Raw genomic sequence first — 24,667 nt, forward strand, 5'->3', positions numbered from 1 at the left:
ATTCCACGAGTGACATCACATGATATTTTTCTTTCTGTGTTTTCTTATTTCAGTTAACATAATGTCTTCTAGTTTCATCCAGGTTGCACAAGTGACAGAATTTCTTCCATTTACCTGTTATGCATACGTTGGTGGATTCCTTATCTTGGCCATCATAAATAGTAAGCCTTTTTTTTACTTGTTTTTGTTTTTGTTTTACTACCTCTCTTTTGTGTAAACTTACTTTAAAAAACAACTTTCTCTGGCCTTGGTTATCAGAGGGTTGGACTAGTTACTGAATTTGTTCACCTTTAGAATTTTTCAACATTGCGATGTCAGATGTGCTAGGGATTTATTAGCTTCTGGAGCACAGGGTCTTGTCATGGGGAGGCAGTGTGGTGTGCTGGGTCAGAGAGTTACCTCTGCCCATGATTAACTGTGTGTCCTTTGGCATCATACCTGATCCTTGAAAATAAGATTCTTTCTATGTAAACTAAGGGCAATGGTACTTCATAAGTGTATAGGAAATCACTTATGAAATAAATAAAACCAGGCATATAAAGTACTGAGTAAATGACAGCCTCTCAATAGTTTCTCTCTTCTTCTTTTCCTCCATGTTCTGTGTTATTTAGTGGTGCCTAGCATAATTTTCATGAACGAAATTACTATGATGTTTCTCATGTTCATTGTAATATTATAAACATTTAGTGAGCATTGCTATGTGGTGGGTATTGTGCTAGGTCTGGGAATCCTGAAACTAGAGTCAGGGTTCCTGCTCACACACAAACTGATTCAAAGACAGTAAGTAGAGAATTTTCACAGATTCTGACAATCAGACATGAGCAGAGGAGGCATTGTTGAGGAGGGTCGGCCACTCTCTCCAGATTGCAGTTGGGGATTTACACTTTACAGATGATTCTTCTCATATATGATCACACGCAACATTTCAAGTAGTCTTCTCAGCTGCCTCAAGCCTAGCAAGGTAAGCGTTATCATCTCTCATTAGAGGTGAGGAAGCTGGCGAACAGAATCATTACTACGTTTATTACTATTATTAAGAATATCTGTTTGATATAAAACTTGCTATTAGAAATGTAGTCATAGTGAGCATGTGCAGAAGTTCAGATGAAAGAAAAGCTAGATAGGTGAATTCCCTAATATTTTATTTAGTATTTGCTTTTCTGAATATTATTGCTTGGAGGTCTATTCATAGGCAGTCATACAATATTAATGTGCTGTTTTCTAAGCACAGGTGTTATGGTTTGAATATGGTTTGCCCCTTCCAAAACTCATGAGAAGTTTGGTGCCCATGGTCCTAGCACTTCGAGATGGGACATAGTTGGAAGTGATCACTTCATGGGAAGGGAGCCCTCATGAACAGATTAACACTTATCTCTCAGTTTGGGTTTAGCTATCATTGGAGTTCAGTCCTATTTTCTCTTTTGCATTTGCCCACTTGCCCTTCTGTTTTCTGCCATGAATTGAAGCAGCAAAAGTCCTTACCAGATATACCTCCTGATCTTGGGCTTCCCAGCCTCCAGAAACCTGAGCCAAAATAAACCTATGTTTTTATAAATCACTCAGTCTTCAAATTATGTTGTAGCAAGAGAAGAAGGACTAGGTCCTGGGGAGAGATGACTTGTCCACCCTGATTGTGGTTCAGAGGTGCATACTAGACTAGAAGTTGGCAGAGGAGCCTGAGGAAACCAGAGGCAGGCCCCCCTCTGGGCACTTGGACACTTGGAGAGTGTCTAGGTGAGAGGCTCGGGGAGAGGAAACATATGTACTCAGCTGAATTAAAGAGGGACTTGCCTGGGTCAAAAGCGAGGGTGAGGGACTGGGAATGCAGCTCAAGGATAGAGCATGTGTTCAGCACGCAGGAGGCCCTGGGTCCATTCCCCAGTACACCTGCCCTTGCCAAAAATGAATGAAGGTGATGTGGAGAAGGGTTTTAGGTGAAGAAAGGAGAGGACAGATGGGAAAGCTGTCTCATTGGACCTACTGTCCATCATGAGAGGCAGCCCCTGTGGTGGGGATATGGCTGGGGAGAAACAGGGAAGGACCAATGCCTCTCATTCAGCAACAGTTCAGAAACAATTCCCATGCACCCTCTGCCATTTGTGTATGTTAAATTCTGCCCCATGTTTAGCTAGTAAACAAGCCTTGTGTCTTGTTTCCTCCTACCCCCTCGCAAGCCATCTCATTTGCTGCCTCTGGCTAGTCTGGTTTTATCGTCCACCTTAGCAGTTGGTTAGAGGCTGTTATTAGTATAACCAACCTTAAATAATTTGATTTTCAGGTTGGGTACGTCACAATGTCTCCTGTGGGCTGGATAGTCAAACTACACATTTATTGTAAAAATTGGTTTCTTCACATTATATTTGAAAGCAGTGCTACTCACTCATCTGTAAGCCATTAGGCCACACATATAAAAGTGTTTCATCTGAGTTTTATTCACACAGTTCTGAGGTTCAGTTTTAAGTCCTTGCATATATTCTAGTTCTCTATTAAGTCTATTGTCATATTTTGATAGTTTTCTAAAACATTCTAATAGAGGACTATAGGAATGTATTTAAAGGAAAGAGAAGTTGTACAATAAGTTTTGAAGATAGACTCTCCTTTTCCTTTTTTCAAGGATTTTTTGTTGTTATTTTTATTTATTTCTTTTTAATGCAGGAAAGACATTTAAATTGACCTGATGTGGCCTACATTAGATGCATGTTATTTTGTTCAAGCAGTGTTTCAATGAGTTGTGAATGTCTAAAGTCCAGAAAGGTAGATATTTCATGTAAAATCTGGCTTCTTTAAAAACATCAAAAGATATGATGCCCCAGCTCCTAAGGTGACACTGCATGGGACTCAGGGACATTTACTCCCAGGTTTACATAGTCCCTGGGGGAATCCCTTTTTCTCACCAAGTTTCCCTGGCTGGCCTCATGCCTTTGCCTTCATATCTACAGATCTGAATTTGACCCCCCTGACCCCCCCCAAAAAAACTGGGGTGAATGCCAATCAGCATGAGCAAAATGTAATCCTCTCAGCTCAGAGGTACAGGCAACATGATGAAATGAGAAGCTAATATTTTTAGAGAGACATTGTAGGTTAGTGATCAATTTCCTGAGCAATCCATGTTAGACCAAGTGTAATTGATCAAAGAAATGGTTATACAGAAGTTTTTCCTCCATTATTCCACTTATTTACTTATATTTTTTTTATCATGACCATCTCAAAACTGTTTTAGTTGTGTTTGGTTTGGTAAGAATATGAGAAATGTAAATATGGAAAAGTGAGTTTTCTACTCTCTAGCTACCAGAAGTCACTTCTGAATTTTTCTAGTTCTCCTCTGGGGTTTCCTTGTGGGAACCCACTTTCCTGAGCTTGGTTAAAAGTGCTGGTTTCTCCTGCTGTTAATTATTAATGTGACCTGTTTATGTACCAGTTATCCAGCTAACCATTAATATCTGTTTACTCATTGATGACCTCTGCATTGTGTACCCAGCTCCTGGCTGTAAATGTCACCTTTCATTTAATTTTTTTTTTCATATGCTCAGGAATTTCCTCCTATCTACTCAGTACCCAAAACAACTCCTTAAGAAAGTGAAATAATATCAAACAATACAAATATAACCTTTATGTATGTGGAAAGAAAGACAAGCACTGTTGTTTTCAGAAGATTAATACACAACTTTCCTTTCTGTAATGAGCAAGAGATGTACACAAATGGCAAATGAAAACGGTCCCTGGGGGGCAAGATTAAAAAAAAAAAATTGACAAAGAAAAAGTTCTTTCACTTCTGGGTTTAGGTGGGGGAAAAACAAGGAAGGAAGGGACTCAGAGCTCGTCTTGGGGAATGGAACCCAATTTTCCTTTTTCAAAATGTCAGTGTTAAGCACTTGCCCATTCAAGCAAGCCTGCAGGATTTATCTCTAGTTACCCAGTCAGTCTACATTAACCCCAACACTAGCAAGACATTTCCATTCCACACAGTTGTAATGGCTAAAACCGAGATTAAGCAGTGCAGCTGGATTAGGGCTGCAACTGGTGACCTTAATTTTACCCATCATTGGAGCCTGTGTGTATTTGACTCTTCTTAATTGCATTTGCCTAACTTAAACAGACAATAACAGCCTAGGACATCCCCCCCCCCCCCATAATAAAAAAAAGGAAGAAGAGCTTTTTCTTAGAAATGAACCACAGGACAGTTTGCTGTGACTGCTGCTTGGGTAACAAAAGCAGTGTTTTTATTTTTTACATTTTCTTGCCCCATTAACATACTGGCACAGGGAAGGACCCATTGAAATATTATTATCTTTGCATAACAATACAATTTTAAAGTCTCACAGCGCTTCTTTAGTGAAATCTTTTAAAAATATTAATATTATCCAGGCCATAAATAACCATTATGGCTTTCATAGAGATTAAAGTTTTGAGATATGCCCTAGGTGTACATTCACATTTTCTCGTTCATTGAGTTCTAACTTCAGTAAAATTAGTTTTTTTAGATAGAGCTCTGAACACTTGCTGTGACTGTCACTTCGTGTTGAATTTATCATATAGAATTTAAGGCGGAAGACTGGGGAGCAATCTGTCACAAACGATTGTATTGGTAATCTTTGAGGGTTGGCATGGGGGCTGGGGAGTTGATAAGCATTCTAGAACCGCTCTTGCTGCCCACCCCTTTCATTCAGCCCCAGTCACTTCTGTGGCGAGGGGATTTGCGTAGGCCGGGTGTGTAATGTGTTTCCTTCCAGCCTGCCTCGGTGTCTACGGCTGCGTCGCACGTCATGCACATAAATGCCTCTCAGGTTTTCTCCGCTAAATGATAACTCAGCTTGTCTCTCCCAGTGAATGCAGTAATAAATAAATATATGGGCTAGATGTGGGTTGTTCTGACTTAGGTTGATTCTCTCGTGTCCTAGAATAGACAAGTGGACTCAATCATCATGCTAGCAAGAAAATACTGCTTTCCAAGGAAACACAGGGACTGGGGGTTTATGCTAAGTTTATCATGAGATGAACTGAAAAGCAATCCGGAGTCAAGGTTGGCATTGCAAGCTCCTTCAGTCTAGTGCATCTCTTGGGAGTGGGCTGTGGGGAGTCAAATTGCACATTATTTTCTTTAAAAAAAATGAATTTCTATTAGGGGAATTTGGAATGATGGGGAACTAGAACAGTTGAGTTGCTTCTCAGTCTCATTGAATTTGTACATTTTGCCTTGGGGACTAAGTATTTCCCAATACTGCTCTTCTAGGCTGTATTTTCCTCCTTTTGATGTGCCAAACAGGCATTTCTTCTCAACCTCTGGGTTTTGGAAGTCGAGTACGTATACTTAATGGCTTGCAGATCTCTATCTGGGTATCAGGATCGGAGGTTTTTGAACTTTGCCAATCAGAATCCCACATTTACATTTCCTTTTTATGTCACGTGGTCAATGAGCTTTATTGATACATGGAAAATTTCCTTTACACATCTCATTCAAGGCAACACTGGAAATTTGGGTTTGTGGAATGCACCAACAGCCCTGAGGTCTCTTGGCTTTTCCTCTGCTGGCTTGGTGCAGGGCCCAGAATGATGCAAGTTATGCGTAGCTCAGAATTCTCAAATTTGCTGTCAGGGCAGTGTTTGGAGAATGCTTGGGTCTAGCAGCCATTCCTGTTGGTTGGAAAGGGAATAGGAATAGTTGGTTAGAAAAGGCCCTAGCTCTTCCCTCATGGTGAAGTAGAGGTTACTGCTGTTTGCAAAGACTTGGATTTCTGCAGGAAAACTGCCCTCATTTCCATCCTGCAGTATGATTAGGGGCCCTTATCCTGGGCCCCTGTAGGATACTGCATTATTCCAGTTATAGCACTTATCCTTTAGCACTGAGGCCATCTCTTCAGGTAGCTATCATCTAACTAGACTCTGGATGGCTGGGCAGCTTATCTCCAGTGTCTGATATACAGAGTTACTCAATAAAGCAGCCAGAGAAGCTGGGCAGGCTATAGAATTAAGCACAGGATGACAATAATCATAATTGTAGCTCCCAGTGATCACCCAATCACTGATAATTCTAACAGCTGTGCTAGGTGATCCCTTTATCTCCATTTTAAAGACGAGAAAAGAAAGACTTAGCAGATCAGACAATGTTCACAGGGTAAATCAGGAAGCCAGGGAACTGAAGCAGAACTGGAACTCCAAGCCACCTTTGCTGGATTCTTTGTGCCCTCAACATATGCACTTCTGCTTCACAATATTTCCATTCTCACTGCACACTGGAGCTGCAGTCACAGCTCTGGTGTCAATCTAGAAAGACTCCAGGCCTGGCTGCAGGTGCACAGTGTGCTTTATATTTTTCATTTTCAGTGTTGTTATTTTATTTTGTTTATTTCATGCCATGCAGCATTTCATTAACTTTTACAGTAAACCGATGCCTTCTTTCAGTCTGTCTGACTTCACCACATGCTCGCTGTGTGATCTTGGACAAGGTGCCTCTGTGGGACTCAGTTTCCCCTCTGTGTACACAGGATCTGGGCTGTCTTGAGGAGTAGCTCTTCTTATCCTTGCATGGACCCTGCAACAGGGTTTGGCACATCCTGAGCAGGCAACAGATGTTCCTATTATAATTTACAGTTTTACTCTGTCCCTGGCTTTGGCTTTCCACAGTACTGTCAGTATGAGCATCCCTATCCCCTGGCTCTCTGCCCATGGGTACATTGGATGCTGGAAAAGTCTGATGAAATGTTTGTTGAGTCTGGAGGCCTGGGTTCAGAGGCCAGTGGTCTGGACTCCCCTAAAAGTCTTCGCTGGGGGAATTAAGTCCATGGTAGTGGTCTGGCCCTCTGGCTGCTGCTCCTTTTCCATCTACCTAAACCCCTTTCCCATCTCCCCTCCCCCTCTCTCTGTCCCTGTTCTTAAGGCCCATGAGCTTGTGTCCTCTTTCCCCCTGCTGGCATTATCTCCCCCCCAGGATTTACACTTTGGGGAAACAAAAGCCAGGTGTCTTGTCTTTGGTCTCTTAAAACAAACCTCCCCTGAGGCAGGGGCACAGAAAGTCCTGGCTTCCTTTGTAGAGCTGAGAGCCAGCAAACACTGAGATAAAAACACAAATTAATATATCAGTAAATTATCCTGCCACACTGACATGCCCTCTAATCAGGAAGACAGTGAAAACATGGGAGCATGCCAGAGAAGAATCTGGAGGAGGAAGGAGGAGCCCCAGGGGCCGCGGTAGAGGGAGGGGCAGTCCTCTGGATGCTTCACAGTCTGAATTTTTCCCCTGAGGTTTTTCTGGGTATGTGGGAAGCAGGAGCTCCCGGCACCACTGGGGGTGACAGGAGGACAGAGATGGCTGAAAGAGATGGAAAATGGAGGAGCCAAAGAAGAAGAAGGAGTCAAAAGCAGAAAGGCAGGTAGTGTCTTCTTGTGCCAGGCTGCATGTCTTTGCCTCTCCTACACTCACCACGACCTCCTTGGGGAGTGACCATGCTATCATCCCCATTTTAAAGATGAGGACACTGAGGAAATAAAGGTTAAGTGGACTTCCCAAATTCCCTACACCGAGTAGGTGAAGAAGCCAGGTTTTCAGCCAGAATGTTGGAGGTTCCGGGGGTGAGGATCCCTACTGACAAGCCCACATTCTGATGGATCTGGGCAGCTTGGTGGAGGTGGGTGGAGAAGTAGCAAATACCTGTTAGGACCAGAAGAGATTAAGAATATAAAAAAGAATGAAGCTCTCCTCCTAGTATTTCAATATGAACAAAGTTTCCCAGTGAAGGAATGAAGCTGTCACATACTAAAAATGATGAAGAGGGGGAACAAATGTGGCCTCGGTGGCTCCAACCAACCCTGCAAGATCTATCAGGCTGAGGGCATAAGAGATGCAGAAACTGAAGCTCAGGAAACTCGCTGAATAAGAGATGGGGCTCAATATTGAACATAGCTCTACTGGCTAGAAATCAGCAGTGATGAGATGGTGGGCATTCTTTGTCAAGAGGGCCCATAGCCTGTAGGGTTGGCCAGAGAAGGCAACTAAAGCAATCTTCCTTCACTCCACGCAGGCTGGTGGGTTCAGGCAGGAAAAATGCATGAGGAAGATAAAGTGGCAGAGATTGTATGGATTGGGAGACAATAGGGATTTTCAGGTGGCTTTCAGCGTAAGCACTAGATTTGGCAGAACAAGAGAGGTAACTGGGATTCAAGATACGAAGTAAACATGCTAGAGGGAAATAAGAGCAGCAGAAATTGCAAAGCTGTGAGATAAAGAGGAAATGCAGGAAGGATTTAAAAGTGGAATCCAGGCAGAGAATGGTTGGCATTCAATTTGGAGAGGAAAGACATGGGAAGAGAAAGTAGGAAGTGAAAGTTAAGGGGAAGGGAACACATGGATGATTGGGACATTGTCCTCAGAAACCAGAAATGTTGTTTGGAATTTGGACAAAACAAAAGAGAATATAAAGTTTGGGACAGGAAACATCTGTCTAAAAAAGAGTGTGGGAGAATCCAGAGAGCCACATCTACACCAGAAGATTCAGGAAGATTGATGAATATCATTATGATGAGAATAGAAAACAGTATATATAAGTTTAAGTTAGAAAAAAATAAAAAGTGAAATGGGAAAAAGGAATACCAAGAAAACCAATGTTTTAGAATTTGCTAGAATCACAATAGGAATGTTGAAGCATGACCAGACCAATATTTCGTAAACCTATGAGAAAATTAATCCTCCTCTTCTTTACTTTTAAAGACTGTCTTTAGCATCTTGAGGAACTACAATTTTAGGAACAGTGTGTGCAAAATGGTATCTTGGTGCCTGTATCAATAGGCTTTGCATCACTGTGGCAAAATATTTGAGAAAATCAACTTAAAAGGAGTAAAGGGTTATTTTGGCTCTTGGTTTCAATCCAGGGTTACTTAATTGAATTGCTCCAGGACTGAAGCAAGTGAGTTCATCATGGCAGCAGGATCACTGTAGCAAGGAAAGACTGTATACTTTGTGGAGGCTGAGAAACAAAGAGCAAGAAAGAGGAAGGGGCTGGGGTTTCAATATCCCCCTAGGGCATGTCCCCAATGACCCAACTTCCTCCCAGCAGGCCCGCCTTCTACAATTCTTACCACCTCCGAATAGCACCTCAAGCTGGTAGCCAAGCTTTCAACACATGGGCCTGTGGGCAGGGGTGGGGGGCATGTATAGTCCATTTTGGGTTTGGAATGATGGCCACTAGTTCTTCTGACTTTTGCTGTTTTCACCATGTCTGTCTATATGCAATCTAATCTCTCTTAGGATCTAAACTGGAGATCTTGGCTTGTTAGAATGTTGCCTAATTAAGTGTGATAGGATTTTAAGTGTTGGCTTTAGAGACTCTTCCATGAGTAAAGGCAGAAGTGTTGCGCCTTGATGCTTTCACAGCTATTTTGACTGCTCTCGGGGTTTTTCTTGCTTACTTCCTTGATTCTTAGCTTCCATTCAGAAAACTGAACTTTCCAGCTAATTGAACTCCAAATAGTTGAAGCATGATTGTGTTATTGCTACTAATAATATTGGCATTGCATAAAAGCAACAGAATCAGCCTGCAGATTATACACTGCAGAGACCCTTTAAAGAAACAGTTAATCCACAGATTAGGCTGCATATTTTGAGGACTTTTTCAAATTTTTATCATGCACACACACTCAACTGATGTTTGTAACAGTGGCAGGCACATTGTGTGTCAAACGATAGAAACCTCAACATGAGAAATACATGACAACCTCTGGTGAGGTTAAAAAGGCCTGGAATTCAGCTGTGATCAAACACATTCCTCTTCCTTCTGTGCATTCATGAGACAAGAGTGCAAACTTACTTGTGGAATTTTATTGTTTTCCACAAGTGGATTTTGTGGAGGCATCTCAGTGAGGCTGTTTCTGTGTCTGTCATCATCTGTACTCTTTTATGATAAGACTTAAAACGGAAAGACGAGAATTGTTTTTTGTTTTTGTTTTTTTGCCATGGAGTTAGATTCTATTATATATACTCCCATCTCTAGTCCCAGCGGTTACTCCCAAGATGTCCCTTTGGTTAAGTCTAAGGTAGGATACTTTAGGATCTAATTGATCACATTAAAGGAAAAGAAAAGCTGACATGAAAATGGCCAGGGAAAGGGCATAATTGAGTCACTTTGTGCTGCATTTAGAGGAGTTTGCTTCATATCCATTCCTGAAGGTTCTAATTTGGGAGCAGCATTAGTTGAGCATTTCTAAAATAATAGTACGATATATTATGAGCTCACTTTTTAAAAATGTCATTGAAGTATCATTGATATACATAAACCACACATGTTTAAAGCATGCAATTTAATAAGTTTTGACATAGGTATATACCTGTGGAAATATTGCCAGTTTCAAGATGGTAAAGATAGAAGATTTATTTTGAAAAATAAATTTTACTATGGCAAAATTTAAACTTAGAAGTTGAAAAAATTAGACAGTGAACTCATGTACACCCATCTACTTTCCACAGTGAATATTTTACTCTTCTTACTTTACTATGCATCTTGCCATCCGTCAATCGCTCTATCCAGTCATTCAACCATCTTGAATTTTAGCTGAAGCATTTCAATGTAAGTTGCAGGGATTGATACCACTAAACATTTCCTCATGCTGGCCATTAGCTAAATTATTTATTACTATTTATAGCTTTATTTAAGAGGGTTTTTTTTTGAGACAGATATAGTATGATGTACAAAATCTATGCGTGAATTTTGATGAATTATGGTATGTGTATACAATATGTCACTTAAACAATTCTCAAAATCTGAAGTGTTTCTATAAACTCAGGAGATTCCTGTAGGCCCATCCCAGGCAACTACTCTTCCATTTTCTCAAAATAACCATTATTCTGATATATGTATATCAGAATATATATATATATATATATATATATATATATATATATATATATATTTTAACCACAGGTTTGTCTCATCAATTTTACAATTTTGTATTTGTACAAGTACACAGTGAGAACACATTGACACATTGTGCTAGGCTTTTCCCCCTCAGCATAATGGTTTGGGGATTCATCTTGTTGTTGTGACTCAATAATGTATTCCCTTTTTATTGCTCAGTAATATTCCACAGCATGAATGTAGCACTGAGTGCTATTTTAAGGGGATAGAATATGTCTCATCAAAGAAATGCCAGGTAAGAGTTTCCAGGATGATGAGATGATGACAGGTTGGGAGGAATGAGATATTTTACCACAAAAAGTAGTGCATGTAGGAAAGGATATGAGAACTACCTTCAGCTACTTCAAGCTGGTGTTAATAAACATTTTTGGTAATGGGCCAGGGAGTAAATGTTTTAGGTTTTGCTATGCTACATCATCTTTGTTGCAATTATTTAATTCTGACCTTGAAATAGAGTGAAAGCAGCCATAGATAATATGTAAATGAAGTATGACTGTGTTCCAATAAAACTTCATTTATGGACACTGAGATTTGAATTTCATAGGATTCTCATGTGTCACAAAATATTCTCTTCTTTTGATTTTTCTTTCTCCTAACCATTTGAAAATTTGATATCCATTCTTAGCTCACTGCCCATACAAAAACAGATGGTGGGCCAGATTTGGCCCATAAGCCATAGCTTGCCAATCTCTGATATAAAGGAGTAGCAAACTGAAGAAGGAATATTTATTATTCTCTTTAAAGATAGTGGGCAACATGAAGACTCAAGGAGAAAGCTTTTGCTCAGAAAACTGAAGATATTTCTATTAATTAGGATAGTGTTCAAATGAACTCTAATTCCTTACCTTGTATCATTACTGGTAGCACAAGGTAAAAGGGGCAGGTTGCAGGGCCGATCTGGATAGTTCAATTCTCTAACATCTCTCTGTCTAGTATGATATTGTATATGCAATTTAACTCCTTTGTGTTTCTATTGATTCATCTTTAAAATAAGAGTAATAATTGAACCTACTTCCTACAGGCATTTTCAAGATTTAATAAGTTAGTGTATATAAAGTCTTATAAGCAGAGCTGATTCACAACCCATACTTAGTATGGTGTCTGACACATGGTAAGTGTGAAAGACATGTTTATCATTATCCTCATCATTCGTGTTCTCGATCTTATCACTGTGAGGCTGGACAGAGATGTGTGTTAGCTTTTGTCACTGTGGCAAAAATACCTTAGACATCAACTTTTTAGGAGGAAATATTTATTTTGGCTCGTGGTTTCAGAAGATTTCATCCATGATCCACGCGGTCCCGTTTCTTTAGTTTTGTGGTAGCATAGTCCATCATGGTGGGGAGCCCATGGTGGAGACAAATGAAGAGAGAGCTGAGCTTTCAAAATCCCCTTCAAAGGCACCTCACTAATGACTTGAAGACTTCCCAACTAGGCCTGATCTCTTAAAGGTTCCACCACCTCCCGATAATACCACAGGCTGATGACAGATCCTTTAACTTAGAGAAGGACACTTAAGATCCAAACTTTAGCAGCATGTGTGAGAATTTGGTTGAAAGAATTCCTCTTCTTATGAACTGGACTAATAGCTTTACTTAGATGCTTTATTATTCCAATAATCAGCATTATTTCTAAGTTAGTTTCCAATGCTTCAAACTGATGACTCACTGTTGATGAAATCTCAGAAGAAATGCACCATATTTCTACTCATTGATATCAGCATAGCCTACATCATAAGGCAAAGTATTCTGTTTCCACTTGATCTCTCTTGATCTCAGATCTTAGACTGACCTCTAGGGTATCTTGTTAACTATTAAGCCTTATGTAGATGCTGCTAATTGTAATGCTGCTTCTTTCCTCCATTGGAGAAAGTGAGGGGAGAAGGGACTTTGATTTTGAAAGGGAAATGTGTCAGATTAAAAGCATTGAGCTGGACAAGGTTGTTCCCACAGGCTGCATTCACCTATTAGGTGATGCTGAATAACTGGATGGCTTTGGGAGCATTAGGTAATTGCATCCCAGTGTCATGTGATGATATGTGGATGGTGCTCTGAACCCATGGTGATTGCTATTGTGCATCAGAAAGAGAGGAATTAAGGTAGAATTGACTTGGGAAGATCTCTGTTCATGCCTCCTCATCTCCTGGTTATAACACATACTACATTGTATGTTTGCTCGGTCTCTGGCATTTGTTTACCCAAGCCTGTTCTTCTTTACTGGTGCTTTTAATTATGTCATCTTTTTCTCCATTAGGTGGCTAGAATGACAGCCATGGTATCTAGGCATGATAAGCACAATATGAAGTCACAAAATAGCACTAGACCTGTGGAACAATTTATGGGGATATTTTCATTTTCCACACGAGAAGCCAAGGCACAGATATGATGGAACCTCATGCCTCTAGTCCAGTGCTCTTTTTATTACACCACATTAGTCTTTGTCTATAAACAGGACTTGATGTGAGGGTGTGTTGCAGAGGATGACAGGAAGGACAGATGGACCCGAGCCCTGCCTTCATGACTAAAAGGTAGAGTTTTGACATTATTTCCAAATAGAAATACATAACTGGAATAATATTCTCTATTCTATTGCCTATTTCCTGATATCATTAATAAATATTAGGTATTAAATGTGAGTCCATTTTTAAACTGTGCTTGGGGATGTCTTTATGTTTTAATATTGCAATCTCAAAATGTGGCATTGGGAAAGGGGAACACACTGGAGAATAAATACTGGCCCAATTATATTATTATAGTGCATGTAGGTCTGAATGTATAACAATGAATCCTGCTGTTATGTATAATTATAGTATACCAATAAAAATATGGAAAGAAAAAAAATGTGGCTTTGGACTCAGCTTTTCTATAATTCCAAAATGCCCTATTGATAAGAATGCAAAACCACAGTATTTAAGTGGACAAATTTAATACCTAGGTATTCATGTGAACAGATAATTCTAAGAAGTGCCTGTAGGGGAACAGAGCAATATCTATATAAACTTTGACTAACATTAAATTGGAAGTTTAAAAAAAAACATGTCAACATGGAAGCAAAGAAAGAATAAGAGAAAGGTAGAGATGTTAGCTAGGGGGAAAGGAAGGAGGTGATACAACTCAGCAATTCCAGGAAGTTAAGGTGAAGAGGAAAGTTCACAGCTGTTTGGTGAAGGTGAGGCTCTTTGCCTTTTGACAATAGAAATGAGAGTGTTCCTGTTCCCCCATCACTTAAGGAAGACTTTTTAAATGTCTTATGTGTTTTAAACAAGACATGAATTGATTCTTATCATTTTTCAGTTTGACTTTGTAAAATTATCCTATTAGCCATGTCATGGAAATTATTAATTTGTGAAGTAAAGGTGATTGCTTCCTAATTGACTTTCAGAACTCTTTGGATTTCCTAAATATAGCTTTGAATGCAAATATGTGCTCTACATATTTAAAAAATGCTTTTTGAGACCATAATATAAAATAACACACTGACAAGAGCTAAATCCATGATTGACCCAAATTCTTTAAAAAATATTCCATCTATAAAATTGGAAAACTGTTTCACCTCTTTGTATAATGACTACTCTAATGCCTTACTCATTCATTTAAAGAAAAAAAAATCCTTGAATGAATCTGCTGCAAAAACAAGTTGAAGGTTTAAAACTTTTTTATTGCAGAGAAGTCTCCAAGATCACACATGTCCATTAGAAGTATTCAGTGTGGGGTCACAGAAGGGTCTACACGAGACAGCCACTTAGATGTCTGTTTTTCCTTTCAAAGTCCTTTTCCTTCACCCTCTTCAAAACACCCTTAAGTAGACATAAATATTATGAGGTTAAAAAAAAAGGAAAGGGGGGAAAAACTAAGAACAATGAGAGCTTTCTTTTATTACCCAATAGTCATATGCATCTTAAATACCCATCATTATCAAGAGAAAAATGAAGCCAAATGTCTGATAAGAAGATGGGTCACAAGGTAGAATAATATTCCATTTTGTCAAGACTTAGGCAGGAAAAGGGAGTGAAATAGCTGGTTTCCCACTGTGGAAGAAAGACGGCTTCAAAGTTGCAGCCAGGGTATTTGTTTAGAGTGGGGAGGATCAAGACTTTCTGGTATTTACAGCGAAACAACAACAACCACCCCGTCTATCTTTTAGGAAAGGAATGCATAGTTAAATTGGCTCGGCCCGTCCTTAGCAACCTGAACTCAGAGGCCACATTTTTTCCTCTCTAAGAAGCAAGTGGGAACTTGAAAAGTATGTAGCATGTCGTGAAAAGGGAGCAGTGAACTTTGCCCAGGTCTGCAGCCAACTCTGAAATCTGAACCTTCAGAAGTTCCAGGACTGGTGCTTTCCCTCCCCCTCCTTCCTTTTTAATCCTGTGCATCTAGTGGTTTAGCAAACTCCCTGTGCCTGCAATCAGAGGAGTCTGTCTCACTGCTTAGAGAAAACCTGTTCTCTGATGTCATTAAAAGGAAGTACCAAACACACACACACACACACACATTAAACCCAACTTTATTATTATTATATTCAGTCTCACTTCATACGACTGAGGGACATGTAGAAAGATTTTTTTTTTTCTTTTTTGCATTGGTTTTAAAGTTAACTTTCAAAGTTTTGAGGTACAGCTATTAGCATTGGAAAGATTTCCCTTACCTTTTTGGGGAGGGAGGAGAAATTACTAAAAGTCCAGGGCTGAGGCTGCTTTCAGCATGAATCTTTCCACAGTAGCAAGTTACTTGGTAACTTGAGCTGTGCTCGGTCCTGAGATTCTTCCGCATAATTGAAGATTAATTTGATTCCCCAGATTGTTGAGGGTGGCTGACAGTGGGGGGCTGGGTGGGTGGAAATAGATTATTCAAATCACAAAGAAGTAGGTGTGCCCTAAGTGACTGCTCCATTACTGCTCATAAATGTTTTCCTTCCCAAGTATTCATCAAACTCGGTGCTGCCTGATCCTGGGGCGGGAGGAGACTGCCCTGCCAACAGTCAGATAGCAGGTGAACCTTAGAGAAACTTAAATATTTTGTAAAGAGAGTTATATGTGGTAATGGCTACTCCAGAGTCCATTAACGCCGAAACAAGCTAACTCAAGGGCTTTGGCTTTCTCAAGTGTCTAATGTAAACAATATGAAAGTCAATAGTGGGGGACATTCCAAGATAGTATTAACACGATTGATTTATTGATGGTTACACAATGGGAGGTTATCTTTTGTTAATTGACTCAGTAAATAAGCTCACAGGCGTCAGTGCTGGTGGGGAGGCAATCAGTGAAGGGAAAGGTGAGTTACCTGAATTATAATTATTATTTTTTTTTCAATTTAAGCCCATCTTGGTAAATTCCAGGCCGCTTTCTCTGCCAAGCTCAAACACAGTTTAGGAATGTTAATTCTGCCCAGAACTTGGCATTTGTCCTCCAAAAAGGGAAGGCTCAAAAGTTCTGTATTTCTGTCAAACACTATATATATGTGTGTGTTTTTTAAAACTTTTGCTACCAGAAGATAGAGAGAGGCGGGGTAGGGGGAGAATAATTTACAAATATAGAAATAGTGGGGAAGATGCATGCTCAGCCTGGGTGACCCTGAGTAGTGACTGAACCTCGTGGAAAAGGCACTGTTGGCTGTGGACAGCACTTCAGGTTTCATGTAAGTGTTAGGGTTATGGTTAGTGTTAAATTTAGGGTAAAGGTTAGGGTTAGTGTTAGGGTTAGGTTTAGGGTTAGGGTTAGTATTAGGGTTACGTTTAGGGTTCCTGTTATAGGCTACTATAACTTGATAGCTCTTAGTGGGAGAACAGAGGGAGAGAAAAATAAAACAACTTTATAAATTCTGGACGATTTTGAGCATGACATCATTACAAACTTCTCTAGATGGATTGCTTTCTGGACTTTTCCACTTTCATCAGGGATAGCTTAAAAATTAAAAATTTCTCGCTGTTCATCCCGTTGTGTCTTCCAGAATATTTGAGAAACATCAACTTCTCTTTTCAAGCTGGCCTCCCCTGACCCCTGACAGCTCTTCTTGTTTGACCTCAGTGTTTTGCGTGCTCTGATCATCCCTTTTCTCTTTCCTCTGTCAACTCTCCCAGACCTTTTCCAGCTACTGGCGGTGTTCACTGCAGGACAGTGCAGAGTGTGTATCACACCTGCGCCAACTCCAGTTCCCTCTCCACCTGTGAACTTGCAGTTGGCCACCCCTTAGCCTTCTCTCTACCTGATTTTTCTCTGAGCATAAACCTGTCCCTTCACACCCCATTCCGCCCTCGTTTATAGCCCCAACATGGGAGTCCACCTGACTTCTTCACTTCCTTTTTGGTACATCCTGTAAGTTCCCAAGCCCTACAGATTCTGCTTCGTTTATTTATAGTTCAGAGGCTCTGTGTTGTGTCTCCCAACTAAAATAAACTGGCCCCGCGGATTGGCACACTGTAAGGACGCAGGCAACATGGGTTGAATGAAGTCATGACCTCACCTTTAATCAGGTTTCTGATCCAAAAATAATCCTACCTATCTTCATTCACTCCTGTGTTCTTCTTCGTGACACTCATTTCTGGTCACATCATTTCATGGCTCAGAAGCTTTCAATAACCATGATATTTCTGAATCTAGTGTAATGGCTCTTTTTTTTTTTTCCAATACCACCATAATTTATGTTTCTTGGACTCTCTTCCTTCAAACTCCTAAATATCCTATGCTCCATACGAAGTACAGGCAATCGCTGACTGAGGATGGTTTGACTTATGATTTTTTTTTTTTCAACTCCATGATGATATCAAAGGGATATTTTGGTAGAAAGTACTTGGAGTTTTAAAGTTTGCTCTTCCCAGACTAGCAGTGTGTGGTGCATGCTCTCTCATGGTGCCTAACAGTAGCAAGTCACACCTCTGTCAGCCACATGATCAGGAGGGGAAAGAAACCTCTTTGTTGTGTTGCCAATATATTTTTTTTGATACTTGTATTTAATAAGTTACATGAGACATCAACACTTTATTATTAAATAGGCTTTGTGTTAGATGATTCTGCTTAACTGTAGGCAAAAGCAATTTCCGAGCATGTTTAAGGTAGACGAAGCTAAGTGTTGGTGTTAGTAGGTTAGGGGTATTAAATGTGTTTTTAATATTTTTGATTTACCTTGGGCTTATTGGGATATAAACCCATCTTAAATCCAGGAGCACTTCCAAATTCTTTATATCTCTCTGCTTCCATATCTTAGCTTATCTTCATTTCTTCAACCAGAAGTCTTACTCAACTATTTTTTTTTAATATTTATTTTTTAGTTATAGGTGGACACAATGTCTTTATTTTATGTAGTGCTGGAGATCAAACCCAGTGCCTCACACATGCTAGGCGAGCATGCTAACTCTGTGCCCACAACCCCAGCCCTCAACTGTCTTTTAAAGTTGGATTTTTACTGGCTTTTTAAGGTTCATCTCAAATCATACTCTATCTATGGAACTATTTTTTGTTCCATAGTTCTTTCTCAGCTAAGTTGGATGTTTTCTTCTTCATGGGACATTTATTATATTCAGTCTGTTCTATAGCTGTTTCTATAGTTGGTTTATTCTTTCCTGGAAGGAAGTGAATACTAGGGAGACATGAGCTAAATTTTCTTTTTATTTCTGCTTGGACCCTTAATGCCCCCACATAATACGCATACCAAAAGCTATGGTTGAGTTACCTCCATTTTTGTTTCTTTGTCATCATTACAAGATTTTTAGTTTCTCTGTTATTTTTTTTTAAATATTTTGTTTAGTTGTAAATGGACACAATATCTTTATTTCGTTTATTTATTTGTATGTGGTGCTGAGGATGGCATCCAGTGTCTCATATGTGTGAGGCAAGCGCTCTACCTCTGAGCCCCAGCCCCAACCCATATTTTCTCTGTTATTGCATATTGGTGTTCAGCAGTGTGTGTGTGTGTGTGTGTGTGTGTGTGTGTGTAAGCGCGAACGCCTTTCCCCATTGACTAACCCACTTAGCTCCTTTGATCTTGAAGTATACATTTATTAACCTTTATCTTAAAGTATTCTCCGGGATGAACCAAGGAATGGGAGGAAAGCTACTTCAGTTTGGATCCACTTTGAATTTACCCGGCTTCATGTTCTCCCTCTGCCCCTTTTAATGTCTAGGAATTAGTTATACTAAAGTTCCACTGCACACGGAGTTGTTTTTGCAACTCGAGATGCAAACTCCAACACTATGGAAAACCTTTTAAAAGTATGTGATCATTCAAGGAACAAGGGTACTCCTATTTCCTCTTCTCAATAACAATTAAGACATTAGGTTACTAGAATCTTTAAGTTTTTGAATGATGCTTGAAGAATAGTTTGTGTTTGCTTAAACACAAAAGAATACTGTCTGAACCGAACCCTAAAAGTCACCCAAGAAGAGAGAGAAAGCTTATGAATCCATGTTTGTGCGGGTAGATTTTTGGAGAATAGCAGTGTGTTCTGGCTTTGGAGCTATTGGTATGGTAGTACTCTGTGATTTACTCTGGAGAGTCATTTCCTGGTCAAGGAATCCCCTGTCTTCAAGGGGCAGGTCATTAGGAGAGGAAAGGAAATTGGGGTGGAACATTGGAGAATGGCTTCTCAGTTCACATTCTAGCATTCACTTAATGAGTGTAATGTTCTTGCTAATGGGATTTAACCACAATACCTATGCCTAACCTTGTCACCAAAAAGGTAGTCTACATGCCCCTTTTTTTCAATACAGTCTGCCTGGTGACTGTGTAGATGTCTGTTCTCCCAATTTTCGAAGTGGTAATCCTAGAATTATCTTGGCTCGGAAATAAATGAAGAACTCATGTACAGGACTCAAATTTCCCTACCAGGGTTGTAACTGAAACAAGGATTAAGTGCCAGTGTACAAAACCTCTCAAGCAATGGACAACATGTCAATTGCTGGACATTCTATCATAGAAGGCCCTCAGTTCTTCTCTTTTATAAAGCTAGAGATCAAGTTTTGGTGGGAAGTAAAATGAAAGGCAATTTAGCTCCTTAAAAGGGTTGCTAGTTGGGAAGGAGAGAGCTATATTTAGCTTCATGCTTGTCTCTCCAGGAAGCTAGAACAACTAGGCAATTAAATGGTGAATGGTATGTGTGTAGAGAGGTGTGCAGAGGAGGCTGGGTGGGGAGGAGATAATCAGGCCTTAGAAAAGAGTCTGTTCAGGACAAAAAATTTTTAAACAGTTGCATAGCACCACGGAGATAAAACTGCCTATCGACTGACTGACTACCTGTTGCATGTATTTATTTTGATGTGTCACAGAATCCCAATGACTTTAAGTTAGCTAATCACACCCCAGGCTCCTTATTTAGAAATGGTAGTAATAAACTAGTGTGATTAATCGAGTATCTACTATATACCGGCTACATGTTTCACTTCCATTATGTCATTTAATTTTGACAACTGTGCTCTGAGCAGACAACAAGAGGATTTTGCCTAAGATTACCTGCTATTTGGCTGAAGTAGATTTGAATCTAGTTCTCTTTCTGACTTCTTTTAGTTACTTTTATATTTTTACTTCTCTTATTATTCCCGACTGCTCTGAAATTGCATGAGTTTACATTCATGCACTGTGACCTTTTGAAGAAAGGCATGAAATACACACACACACACACACATACACACACACTCATGATATATTTATACATAAACATATGTGAGTACACATCAATCTACATTTAAATCTACTTTTTAAGTGGAATAGTATCACTGAAATGGAAATAATAAAGCTGGGTGCACTGGTGCACACTTATAATGCTAGCTGTTTGGCAGGAGGATTACAAGTTCAAGGCCTGCCTTGGCAATTTAGGAGACATTATCTCAAAAATTAAAAACAATAAATAGAATTTTAAAAAGAGCTGGTATTGTAGCTCAGTGGTGGAGTCCCCCTGGGTTCAACCTTTACTACTGCAAGGAAAAAAAAAGAGAGAGAGAAAGAAGAAAGAAAAAAATAACCAGGGACTTTATTCACATTTTAATTTATATTCAGATTTCCTGGAACTATAACTTGTACTTCTCTGTTTAAAAAAAAAATCCCCTTTCTTTTCTTTTATGTACTATAATCCGGAGATTGTTCTGTGCCTATGTCTAAGATGTGGGATCATGGGGAAGGGCAGATATCAGCAAGATCGAAAAGTCTTAGAAAAAATAAACCAAATAGCTCTTGGTGTTCATTTTTCTTCCATTTTGTATGGCAAAACTAAAGGGTTTTCAAATTCGCATTTCTGTATTTAAACCCTGTGCACACCAGGTACGTGGCAGCCAATGATCCCAGCTGGAAACTGCAAATTTGTAGGAAGGCAAAGCATTTGACCTAATCTAAACATAAAGTTCTTTTTCTAAGAATGGAGTTTGAAATCTCAGGGCATTTCAGGGCAAAGTGATTTTTCCTTTACATATTTATCCTCTTATTGAGATAAGTGGGAATCAAAGATTGCCTCTTTTGAAAGAGTAATTAACATTCCTTCTGAGAAATAAAAACTATATAATTAAGTACATTTCCTTAAGTAATATTGTTATGGTTTGGATGTGAGATGTCACCCAAAAGCTCATGTGTGAGACAGTGCAAGGTTTGGAGGAGAAATGATTGGGTTATAACCTTAGCCTCATCAGTGAATTAATCTCTGATGGAATTAATTGAGTGGTAACTGGAGGCAGGTGGGGTGTGGCTGGAGGAAGTGGTTCATTGGAAGCCTGGCTCTGGGGTATAGGAGTTTGTATCTGGAGAGAGGAGTCTGTCTCTCTGCTTCTTAATCACCAAGTGAGCTGCTTCCCTCTGCTACACTCTTCCACCGCGATGTCCTGCCTCACCTCCAGCCCTGAGGAATGGAGCCTGCTGTCTACCTCTGAAACAGTGAGCTCTTAAGTAAATTTTTCCTCCTCTATAATCATGCTGGTCAGGTCTTTTAGTCACAGTAGTGAAGAAGCTGACTAAAACAGATAAAATCAAGTATTTAATGCCTTATATGAAGCAGGGATTCAATAATTGTTTAGAAAATCGAATTTAGAAATGAACATTCATAGATGGAGGACCTGTCAGTGCTTTTCTCAAAGTAGGCAAAGGGATACTTCCAATCTTATTGAACCTCTTTGGACAAGATCCTGTCTCAGGGACTGTTGAGTTTTAATGGTCTATGAATCAAGAACAAGCAAATTTCCTTTCATATCTAAGCCCATTCCTTGAGGGATCAGGATAAAGTCGTCAAAGATACCAGAATCAGCTGTTGAGCCCTGATGTAGTTGTAGATATAAAACAGAATCTCCTCCTGCCAAATCAAAGGGAAAGAATTCTTAGATCTGGTCAAGTTTGAAGTAGGTAAAGAGGAGGATGAATACCCAGCATCAAAAATCATGTTGAATATAAAAACTTAGGCTTATTACAGAGACCTGGGAAGCAATTCTCAAGGAATGGTCCTGCTGCCAGTTACCTGGGATTATTTAATTACAGGGAACTCATGATTATCTGTGGAGAGAGATGGAGTGGAAAACTCAAGCAATGGGTGTTGCAAAATTATATCAATTGACTTGGGGATATTCTGTATGAATTTCCCCCTTAGAAATGTGCCTTCCTAATTATGTTTTGCTTAGTCCAATATTAAAAATTAGTTGGTTTCCCCAGAGTTCTGAAGTTAAACTGAGGAGGGAGTTGGTTCCAGAGTATGCCAATTGGAATATGGAGGATGAAACGTTTTCTGGCACTAACGTAACAAAAAAAAAAAAAGAAGTTATTTTAGTCTTAAAGGAAAGCATAATCTTGTAAGCTTTACCAGCCTTCCCATACTGCCTGAAAGGCTGTAAACATTTGTAATGATTATGCAAATGAGATAATTTTTACTTAGATGTGTGTATTTTCACCTGAGATGGTTGTGTTCTAATCTCCATCCCTCTTGGCAGCTGTAGCAAATAATAAACCAAATCTCTCTGTTTTAAGCATAGTGCCTAGAAGATTATGGGGTCAGAAATACTTGTTGAGTAAATAAATAATCTTGCTTAGAAGGGGCTCATGTAGTCGTAACATGGAAGCAATAGATTAGACTAGATTTGAAATAGTTAGTCGAGGAATCTTGGGTCCAAAAGCTATAAGTTTTTGTCATGGGGATTCTTGATTGAACTTGTCTGTTTTTCCTTCCTTCTTTCCTTTTTCCTTCCTCCTTTCCCACCTTCCTCTCTGTCTCCCTCCCTCTCTCCCTTTTCACATCTTTTCCTTTTCTAAATTTATTTCATTTCTGATGTTCCTTAAGTATATACAGACTCAAAAGTAGGCCTACACAACTCTTAAGCCATGGCTCTTATGCAACTGTGAATCCAAAACAAATTTACAGACTCAGTTCAAACAAAAGGACAAACTCAACATCCAAATTCACAACACTGATTGAATGTGATGCATGATGGTTTGCTAGCATCTTGTTGCCACCGGTGGCACAAGAGTACTGTTCCGACTGGTAAACTGAAGATTCTCTGATTTTATCATACCTATCTGTCCCTGTGATGTTAAGATAATTGTAGCACAGCACTGCAAAACTTTGGCCCACATAGTGTGTGCTGGGACATCATTTTACTTTCATTTAGTGTGAATTCATAATTCATTTACTGTGGTGGGTTCAGGTTTTGTGGGGCTTGATGAATATATAATTTCAAGGACTATTTTAATTAAAAAATTAAAGATTGTAAAAACAGGATTGGTAGAGCCCTTCTTAGGACATGGGGAGAAATCTGTGGACAGAAATACTGAAGATCAGTCTTCGTTATTTTTCCAATAAATTTATCTGATTCATGGACCAAGCTCAACTTCACTTTTATCTTATTACTAATAAAAGTGTATAGCCCAGCAACAATAAGCGGTAGTATTTTTTTTTCATTTTAGGGATATAACTTCAAATTATTTATTAGTACTTTTAAATATGATTTTTCAAAGAAAAATAGAAAATTAAATATTTTCATGAACATATAAATTGTTGAGAAATATCTTTGTATCAATTTTTTTTTCATGTTACATTTCCTAGGAGGAGGTCTGGGAAAAAAGTTTTAGGGCTCTTGTCATATATTTTGTTACATTAGATTTACAGAGGTCAAAATCTGGAGTGGAAATAGAAAGGTTAGCAACGTGTCAGAACATCTTTCCCCAGTCTGCCTTATGTCTTAAAGTTTGATCCTGGTCACAGCTGCTAGGAATGCACAGCCCCTGGATCCGGATCTTGCCTGGCTTCTGGCCTAATGACCAAATTGTAAGAACCCATGGCCAGGTAGGGCCAAAGTGAACCTCAGGCTAATATTTCTCTGAGAGCCAGAGGGACAAACAGAAGGCAGAGGTCAGAACCTGCCTGGGGGGCAACATCTCAGAGTCCAGTACTTGCAATCAGGTGTGTTGTAAGTCAGAGCTGGGAGGCAAACATCAGGCACAGGGGATATTGAAGGTCAGATAGGCAACAGAAACCACAATCAGGACACATTCAGAGCTATGATATCAGTTGGCAGGGCAGGGAAGATATAAATATCACCATCAAGCAAAATGCATTCTTTGAGACCCAAGGTCTTTCTGCCTTCCTTTTCCTGGTAGCTATCACATGTATGAGACCGCTCCTGAGCTCACGGATACTGGCTCTGAAACCATATATGGAGACAGCAAATGGGTGTTGCTCTTCCCAGTAAAGGAGAGTCTGAAATTATTTTTATCAAAGTAGATTGAGAATAAAGTAAGACAATCAAGATCCAACCTGCTCTCAGGCTGTTTTCCATCTGAGACAGGAGAATTCTTACAAGAGGGCTTCTGCAG

General features: G+C 39.6%; 2 long non-coding RNA genes across 4 annotated transcripts in view; one reads left to right on the plus strand and one right to left on the minus strand.

Moving 5' to 3' along the window:
* The first annotated feature begins 7,252 nt into the window (after positions 1-7,252).
* Positions 7,253-24,667, plus strand: part of LOC124088941 (uncharacterized) — a 47,954-nt gene continuing 30,539 nt past the window's right edge. The window contains exon 1 of one of the 3 annotated variants that reach the window (XR_006850519.2): positions 7,253-7,367. This is a non-coding gene — a long non-coding RNA (uncharacterized LOC124088941). Of the gene's footprint in view, positions 7,368-15,823; positions 15,890-24,667 lie in introns of those variants that run through there. The other 2 variants (XR_009226112.1, XR_006850518.2) reach the window with 2 other exon arrangements.
* Positions 14,538-15,836, minus strand: LOC124088948 (uncharacterized). Its single transcript, XR_006850524.1, has 2 exons — positions 15,546-15,836; positions 14,538-14,697 (listed from the first exon to the last, which is right to left on the minus strand). It is a non-coding gene; the product is annotated as an uncharacterized LOC124088948 (long non-coding RNA).

Source organism: Marmota monax, unplaced genomic scaffold (assembly GCF_021218885.2).
Source record: "Marmota monax isolate L192 unplaced genomic scaffold, Marmota_monax_Labrador192_F-V1.1 WCK01_AAM20220418_F8-fsc00005, whole genome shotgun sequence".
In the NCBI taxonomy this organism is placed as follows: domain Eukaryota; kingdom Metazoa; phylum Chordata; class Mammalia; order Rodentia; family Sciuridae; genus Marmota; species Marmota monax.